This window comes from Fukomys damarensis, unplaced genomic scaffold (assembly GCF_012274545.1).
Source record: "Fukomys damarensis isolate Sample0158 unplaced genomic scaffold, DMR_v1.0_HiC HiC_scaffold_25, whole genome shotgun sequence".
In the NCBI taxonomy this organism is placed as follows: Eukaryota; Metazoa; Chordata; class Mammalia; order Rodentia; family Bathyergidae; genus Fukomys; species Fukomys damarensis.
In genome coordinates, this window is record NW_022900937.1 from 1,126,285 (window position 1) to 1,135,946 (window position 9,662).

The following is a 9,662-nucleotide window of genomic DNA, read 5'->3' on the forward strand; positions in this document are numbered from 1 at the left end:
CCAGAAGGTCACCTTGAGGGTGCCTGCAGACATCGTTTGTGCTTCTTCCCCTCCCGCCCCTCTCGTGTCAGTGGATGTAGGAAGAGAAGAGTGAATCAGGGTGGCCCGGTCCAGACAGTACAGAGTTCAGGCCTTGGCCTGGATGGTTACTGCAAGAGATGCACAGGAGGCTCTGGCCAGCTCACAAATGAGGCAAGGCCCTCCCAGGCCATGGACAGAAAAGCACAGAGGTGGGCAGGGATGACGTCGAGAGGCTGCCAGACTCCCAGTGCCGGGTGAGCGAGTGGGCAGGAGACCCCTGTCTCTGCCTGCCCCTTGAAACTGAAGACAGCTCTCAGGGAACGGAGGGGCCCTTTGGGCCAAGCACTGGGGGAGACGGGACAGGGAAGTGAGGGCCTTTGTGACATCCGTAAGCAGAGTGAGTCTGTGTGACCCCACAGAGAGAGGCAGGCCTCCCCTACTGACAGGACACACAAGAGAAAAAGAGATGTAAGCTTAGGGAGACATCAGGAAGACAGCCCCGTCATATCAGTTATGTGACATCCAGTGGCCTTAGAAGCATTGGGGACACCTAGCATGTAACTTGCAGTTTATTTACTGTAATGATAAATTATAAGTTCTCTCCCTCTCCTTCTCCCTCTCTTTCTCTCTGAGTACTGGGGAGTGAACCTAGGACCTTCACACTGAATTGCATCCCCAGCCCCCTCTTTATACTTTTAAAATGTGAAACTGGGTCTCATAAGTTGCCCAGGCTAGGCTTGAACTTGTGATCCTCCTGCCTCAGCCTCCAGAGTGCTAGGATTGCAGGCACGCGCCAGCAAGCCCAGCTCTTTATTATTTACAATTCCAGCAGCTCCACAGAGTACGGGATTATTTTTTGTTCATGCGATACTTCTGCTTAAGTGTTCCTGGTCTCTTCCAGGTGGTGAGCAGGGACCCAGGCCTTTTCCTTCTGGGGGTTGCACCAGAACTCACGGCTCCAGCGGACAGGGCAGGGATGATGTAAATGGTGGAAGGCTGGCAGGCCATTTTTAGGCTCTGGGCTTAAAGCGGCACATCTCACATCTGCTTCTGCCTGGCTGGGAAACGCTAGCGGGCCTTACGTTCACCAGGAGGGGCCTGAGGTGTAGGGACTGGAGCCAGCATGTTGGAAGGGAGAGATGATGGCCTTGGGGACAGACTAGGTTTAAATCTTTGCCTCTCTGGTCAGGTAACAGACAGTCTCTTAGAGTTCAAATAACACTCACCAGAAAGGAAGGGGGGCTCTTCGGCACTTGGCACTGTTTTAGGCACGTGGCTAACCCAGCCAGAGGTGGGACGAGACCTCAGAAGGCCTCTCTGAGGAGGGTTTCTCTCAGCTTGGACTTTTAGGACAAATGGGGGCACAGCAGGACAGTGTGGTCAGGGACAATCCTTTGGGAGGAGAGGCGTGGCCAGGTCAGGGGAGAGAAAAAGTCACACTCAGGAAAGCAGTAAAAGCAGAAAACGTAAAGGAAAGTCAGTAAACATAAACCAGCCGGATCTCCGATTCCTTGGGAAGCTGGCCTCTGAGCAGATGAATCACTTCCCTTCTGGATCACGGGAATAACAAGCCCTGGAGGAGGGCGGAAGCAGTCACAAATGAGGTCAAAGATCGCCGAGAAGAAAGCACGCTCCCTTCGGGGAAAGTTACGCAGCTGCTCTCAAGCATCCGTAATGGCGGGCCTGGCCAAGCGACCTCATCGTGGTATTTTTCAAGTAACAACTCACTCGGGCTTTCTCTGGGACATGGCACGTGAACGGATCATGCACACAGACAGGAAAGCAGGCCGGGGTGCGCTTGTCACGGGGGCAGGGAAGGTATTCACCCTAAGACACCCACGGCCTCTTCTTCGGCAGCGAACACTCCCGCGGTCTTGCGTGGACGTTTACCTGAAGTTCACATCAATCTGGACGTCCGTGGGCCACACCGTGGATCAAGTCGATTCTTCCTCCACACAGAGCCAGGAGCAAGCACCTCACGTGCGCATGGGCAGCCGGCTCCTTCCACGGCAGAGTGACTTTCAGGCTCCCTGCACGCGTGTGGGGGAAGCGGGGTGAGGAGGGAGCGCAGCAGCACACAACCCCAGGGCGGTGTGCGCCTCGGCTCCTCCTCACCCTCGTGGTCCTCTTCGGCCCCTTTTGGCCCCCACCTCTCGAAGTGCGGAGAGTCGATCTCGTCCGTTCAGCTAGACTTCAGTGTGCGATGCGCTGGCTGTTCCAGGAGACGCTGCCACTCAGCTAGCTTGTTCCTAGGGAGGAGGAAATATTTATAGAACCGATTTTGCCTTAATGAGCACAAGCAAAGAATCGGAATATATTTTGAGCTATGTGAAACTGGGAAGAGTCCCTTCATCATCTGGAAATATATATACACACATATGTAAGAGGGACGAGTTTTAAAATCCTTTCCAACTTGGTTTTGCTTAAATTTTTCCAAATGCAAGTAAAAATTGTTTCACTTTTTCTATTTGTTTCCTTGAGGAACGTGACTGTTTGTCTTGGTTACTTTCTTGTTGCTGAGACGAAATACCCACCACCCAAAGTTAAGGGAGGAATGGCTTATTTTAGCTCACAGATTGTAGAGATTTTTTAATCCATAGCTGACTGCTCCAACGCAGGGCAGCATAGCAAGGGGACCGGCAGGACAGGCAGAGAGCAGGGAGGCTCTGGACTGTTTTCCATCCGGACTACACGCCCATTTAGTGCCCCCCACACCCAGGGTAGCTTCCTGCTGTGCACACCCAGAGCTACACTAACCCAGTTATCACGTCCCCTTCATCCCCGTGCACACCTTACATCCACCACCTCCAGAGGACCCCACCTGCGGCTGCACTTTGGGGGACCCAGAGCTGTGACGGTCTTCTCACACTTTAGTCAGGAATGTCAGAGTTTTCCTCGCTATCTTAAAAGTGCGGATGTTTCTACAATGATGAGAACTTTCGATACTGAATTGATTTGAACATTTTATGTGGCTACCATCTATTTCACAAGATTTAGAAAACCTGTGGTAAGATGTACACAGCCTACACTGTCCATTTGAGGCGCTTCTTAGTGTGCAGTGCAGTGACGGTGATTACACGCCCGTGACCACCGCCCACTCCCGGAGCCTCCTCGTCTTCCCAGGCTGCAGCTCCAGGCTGCCTAGCTGCCTGAAGCGCTGCTCCTCGTCCTCTCTCCCAGCCACCGCGGCCACCCTTCTGCGTGACTCTCTCCCCACCCGTCCTGGAGGTGCAGGCCACAGCGCTTGGCCTCTTGTGATGGAATCATTTCACTGGGCGCAGTGTCTGGGTCCTCTGGTTTGTAGCCTGGGTCAGAATTCCAGTCCCTCTTAGGCTGAATGATATTCCATACCGTGTGCATGAAATGTATCAGTGAGATAAGTAATACGTATTTATATTTATTTTTATTTTATTTACGCATTCACCTGCTGGTGAACACTGAGGTCTCTGACCTCTGGCTGTTGGGAATGGTGGTGATGGTGCCGTGCGTGTGCATGTGCGAAATCTCCACTATATATCTAGAAATGGAACTGTCGATCCCCCGATAATTCTGTTTAGATTTTGGAGGCACCATCAAACTTGATATATATTTTAGCATCAGCTGAATGGAGTGAGTCCTACCTGCTTTTAATCTTTAGAAATAACTCTTAGCATGGTTGGAGTCTCAGGCTGAAGTCTGTGTCCGTCAGTAGGTCGGGGTGGAGCGTCACTAGACAGGGTCCGCTCCAGTGCTCGGAGCTTATTTTGAAGCAAGCTTCACCACGATGGGACTTTTTAGACGAATCTGTGGACGCAGCATAATTGCCAACCCCCTCTCTGACTCACCATGTAAAGCATTAACAGCTCCCGTTTCCTTTCCCATAACCTTAGCTAGGCATCTTTAGTTTCAGTACCTCCTTACAATCTCGAATTCCGTAAGCGCTGGCAACCAGAATATTTTGCTGAGGTCCATCTCCTTGTTTATAATCAGTGTCCCAAGCCAAGGCCATCAGGAAGCCCTAGAAAATGTCAGTCCCCTGAATATAAGACACAACTAGCTGTGTGGACTTAAAACACACTGTCCTTTTGCTTAGTGGTGCTGTGTTCATAAACTCAAACGAGCACTTTGCCCAAAGTGTGGCTGACGTGTTCCGCTGGGTGTGGCCTTCAGGCTCCCTGCGCCCGTGGTCAGCTCAGAGTTTCTCTGCTCCCAGTGGGCCTTCAGAACTGGGAGCAGACAGAGCTTCGTTCAGGAATTGCCCTACATTTCCTCTTCGGTGGAGCTATTGTGAGATCAGTGAAGGCCACCACTTGGTATTTATAAAAGCAGAGCAATAGATAAATGAAAGAAGGAAAGAGACAATTTCCTCAATAGGAGTCTCCTTTTGGCAATCTCTACTAAGCTCTTATAAAACAGTTTTTTTTTAAAAAAATCCTTTATTGTAGACATTTACAAGCAGTCTGATGGAAAGTATATTATAGGAATAGAAGAGTATTGGAAATGGCAAATTCTTGAAGCTCTGTGGGAAAAGCCATAACCATACTTTTTGGGAAGAAAAACAAATGAAAAATCCATGGAAAATTGATTATTACTAGATTGTCAAAATTCCCCATTAAGAAGAGGCATTCTCTTGCCATTTTTTGCACCACATTCGTCATCTTTTCCTCCGAGAAAGGAAATGGTAGCTGAGTCCTGGCTTCAGTGTGTAATTGGAGTTGGGATGGCTGTGCTTTGCTGTGGTAAACGACACCTGCATGGCGTGTTGCAGCAGTGAGTCCGGCTGCAGGGTGGGTGCCCGTGGGTGTGTGACCCACTCAGTGCTCTAACAGCCAGTGGGCAGATTAGCACTGTTCCTTCTCAGTATGTGACGAGACTTCCGGAATGCTGTTGATGTGGAAAGCAGACTTCTCAGTGATTCCTTCTGAAATAACCCTTACTTGCTTTAGTGCGCCAAAATCTGAAAATGTAAACAATTCCAGCAGAAAAAAGAGCATCCAAGAAATTCAAGTTTCTTTTCCATAACACACAGGCTGCTGAGCCATGGCAGAAAGAGTGGAAATTGGCTTTCCACCTCTTAGGCCAATGTCTTTGTCTCTCTATGCAGGGTCTCTCATTTGAGCATCACTGATGGGAAAAAAAAGTTTCCTTTTCTGAAAGACTCATTTTCTCCCCCTGGATGTGTCTTACTATGTTCCCTGATACCATAACAAAATGCCTTGGATTGACTAATTTATAAACAATTGATATTTATGTCTATTCAGTCACAGCATGTAACGATCACATTCCAGTGGGGAATTGGCCCATGGGACACAGCACACTTCCGTTCTTTTCTTCATCTGCTTCTATCCCCCCATCTCTTGGTCAGCTGCCCCATGAGAATGCTCCACCTCTCTACTTTCTATCATCTACCTTTTATTTTGCTCTTTACTTAGAGTTTTGGTTTCTCATATAAGAGAAACCATGCGATATATAAGCTTGTGTCTCATTTAGTTCATAACATTATAATCTCAAGGTTCATGTTTTCCCGCAAAGACTCAAAGCTGTCCTTCTTTATCGCAGATTAGCACTCTGTCTGGACTCTGCTGTGTTTTATGTGTAAATACCACGTACTCTGATCCACTCACGAGTTGATGGACACAAGCTGCTTCCAAGACGTGACTATCGTGAGCTGTGCTGCTGTAAGCATGAGTGTGCGTGGATCACTGCAGTGTGATGCCTTTGACCATTTGGGAAGATCCCTAGAAGGGAACAGCTGGGTCAGTGGAATTTCTAGTCTGGCTTCTGTGAGGAATCTCCAGACTGATTTCCATGGTGGTTATACTACGTTACGCTCCCACCGATAAATGTAGAAGGGTTCTTTTCTTCCCGTGTCCTCATTCATTATTATTTTATTTCTTGATGATAGCTATTCTTCTGAAGTAAGGTGGAGTCTCAGTGTTATTTTAAGTTGCATTTCTCTAATGGCCAGCAATGTTGAACGATTCTTCATGTATTTATTGGCCTTCTGCACTTCTCCTGAGAAGTGTCTATTCATTTCACTTGCCTAGTTTTTCATTTATTTTGGTAGGGGGCTATTTTTTGAGTTCTTATAGATATTCTAGATATTAGTGTTCTGTCTAGGGATAGCTGGGAAAAAATTTCCCCCATTCTGAGGGTTGTCTAGTTACTTTTTTGGTTGTTTCCATTGCTGTGCAGAAGGTTTTTAATTTGTTGATTCTTGGTACCTTTTCTTGTACAATTGGGATTCTGTTCAGAAAGTCCTTGCTTATTCCTATGACTTAAAAGTTTTACCTATTTTATGTTCTAGAAGATGAAATGCTTTAACATTGAAGGTGTTGATCCACTTTGATTTTAGTCTGGATGGTGAGAGATTTGAGTGTAGACTTAATCTTCTGTATGTGAATAGCCAGTCTCTGCACCACTATTTATTAAAGAGCCCGTCTTTACTCCTTGTATTTTTGGTCCTTTTGTCAAACATCACACAACTGAATGTACCTGGTGTTGTGTCTGCGTCCTCTCTTCTGTTCCATTGATTCACACATTTGTTTTTGTGCCAGTACCATGCTGCTTTAATCACAGTAGTTTTGTAATATAACTTCAAATCTGGGATTGTGATGCCTCCCTCTTTGTTCTTGTTACCCAGGATTCCTTTTACTATTCTGGGTCTCTTTTGGGTTCATATAAGTTTTCGAACTATTTTCTCTAGTTCTGTGAGAGATGCTATTGGTGTTTTGATTGGGAGTGAATTAAATGTGTATATTACTTTTGTGAGTATAACCATTTTGACTGTATTTATTCTACTTATCCAGGAACAGGGACACCTTTCCATTTTCTGAAAATCCTCTTCAATCTTCTTTTACAGAGTGTTGTACTTTTCTTGTAGAAGTCTTTCACTTCCTTTGTTAGGTTAACTCTTAAGCGTTTAATTTTTCTTGACATTGTGAGTGTTGTTTTTTTCCTAACTTCTCCTTAGTGGGTCCATTATGAGTGTACAGGAATGCTGGTGCTTTTTGTTTGTTGGTTTTGTATCCTGCTACCTTACTGAATGTGTAGGAGTCTAGTGACAGATTTTGGATCTTCTATGTAGCAGATCATGCCATCTGCAAATAATGATAATCTGACTTCTTTTCCTATACATACCTTTTTTATTTTTTCTTGCCTGGTTTCCCTGACTAAACAATTGCTGTTTTTTGCTGGCCGCTCTGGAGGCTGCAGTCTTCAAGGTCGAGCCTCTTCAGATTCGGTGCTTGCAGCTGGCTCATTCTGTGACTCGGGAAGGGTGGCTCCCGCTGTGTCCTCCCGTGGTAGAGGGGCAGACGGCTCCCTTCAGTGTCTGTGAGGGCACTCATCCTGTTCCTGGGGGCAAAGCCCTTATACTAAATGCCCCAGGTAGTGCTGTCACCTTGGGAGTTAAGCTCCCACACGTGAATTTAAGGGGAGGCCAACATTCAGAGCATAGCAGAATGGAAGAGTTGCAACATGTTTTTTTTTTAAATTTAATTTATTGGTACATTCTAGGTAGACAGTATAGTTACATTCATTACTGAGATCTTGTACCTTTACATGCCTACAACATGTTTTTAAAAAAAAGACTTAGGACCTGCACTAAATGAATGCATCCATTCAAATATTTATAAATACTGAGCACCAAATGCAATCTAGGATCTGTGGAATTTATTGGGGGTTCAACACTAGTCAAAAGGATTCAGGTGCCTGCTGTTCCAAAGTGTGAGGAGGAACATGAGGAAAAAAATCCTGATAATCTGTGAAAAATTGCAGTTGGGGGTAACTCTCTGGAGGAAAGGAGCAGTTTATTAAAATACCTGGCAGAAAAAGTTGATTAGGATTTTGGGTGGCAAGGGCAACTTCCCAGGAAAATGATCTGCATGCTGACACCCAGGGGAGAGTGGGCCGCAGACAAGGCCCGCTGAGGTGAGGAGGAGATGGCAGGTGGGGAAGTGGTGTTTGCTGTATTGTTCTAACAAACGGACAGACATTGGGCTGGTAATAATGGGGTTAGGGCGAGGCTGGGCGTGCGCAATGAATGTACAAGCCCGAGGGGCCCCGACACCACAGAGACTGACCAGAGCTGAAGTTTCCACGTGGACCCGGGTCCTGGGGAGCCAGCTGACTGGAGGGAAAGCACATGCAGGGCGAGCACAGGTAGCTCCTTTAGATAGGGACAGACTGGAGGCCAGGAGGGGGGCGAGGAGTTGAGGGTGTGCAGGTGCCTGGTAGGAGGGGTGCTGGGTCAGAGCCATTGTCAGTGCTGTGGGAGCTCCAGGGCTGAGAGTGGTATTATTGGCTTGAGTGTGGAAAGTGAAGGCAAGGCTCGCAGGGGTGGGGTTTATTCGAGTGTACTGAATTTGTTGAACTGGAGATCAGTTACTGAAATATACTGAAACTCTTCGAATTGACACTCAGAGGTCTTTGAAGGTAGAGTCTAGTTAATTTTTGCTCCAAAAGATACGAAATTACACACAGAAGTCAATTTTACATGAATTAGATTAAGCGTAGCTATGTAACTTTTCTTCAAAGTAGCAGACAGCAACACTCTCCTTCACCTTCATTTAAATTTAGCTTTCTTGCTGCTGAAACAGCCACACAAAACCATTTTGAAATGTACAGCAATATATATGTATACATATATATATATTTGTGCATTGAAATTAAAACCATTATCATGGAAGGGAATGATGGTATAATAAACGCATCATAAAATAAAATTGAATGTGTGCCCAGTGATTTATGCCATATAAAAGGAACACATTTTGATGTTTTGCCAGTGTCCTTATTGCTATAGCCTCATGAAATACGCTGAATGAAGCTCTAATAATCTCAGCATTGATATTCACAGAATATTAAATTCAAATAATATAATTATAAAACAGAAACATAGTCAAATATGTTTGATATCCAACATGCTAAAATAATGGCACAGAAGAAAGGAGGTGGTGATGTTCAGAGTGGGCTGGTCTGTGGGGTTGAACGCTGTAGATAGAAAGAGACGGGAGAGGCGCAGGAGAACAGCAGCCTCTGCTTTCGCCAGCCACTGTTCCACTGAGAAGGAGAAGCGGAGGTTCCTCATTAAGCCGTAGCTGGACCGTGTTAATGAGAGCTACTTGGTGATTTTCAGAAGACCTGGGCAGTATAATTTGCTAGCTTTCTATAATACAAAATGAGATGTTTATCTCCCCTTCTCACATATAAAAAAATTCATTTATATTTGTTGTCTTTCTACCAAACCCAGGCAGAAGCAAACTAATAATTCTGTTTGAATATACACGGTTGTCCATACGTTTCACAAAACCCATCAGCGTTCCTTTAACTTCCTAACCATTTAGTCGCCCTCATACAAAGTTTGAATTTCTTGGAAGACTTGCGTTTCCTAACTACTGAGTTTGAAGACAGAAAGCTTACGTTTTAGAGGAAGCTGGCAGCCGCTGTTAGGGCGGCGTGGCCAAGAGAGGCCTTCCCTCCGAGGGGAGCCGCGGCCCTAGGTTGGGAGCAGGGGGCCACCCGGGCCCCACTCAGAGGGACTCGGACTTGGGCCCCGCGCTCCACAGTGGCCTTGGCGCCGCTCCCCGTCCCTGTTGGCGCCTGTGTCTCCAAGCGCGGGGCCCCGACGCCTGTGCTTCTCCCTGCTTCTCGGGGGTCCCGGT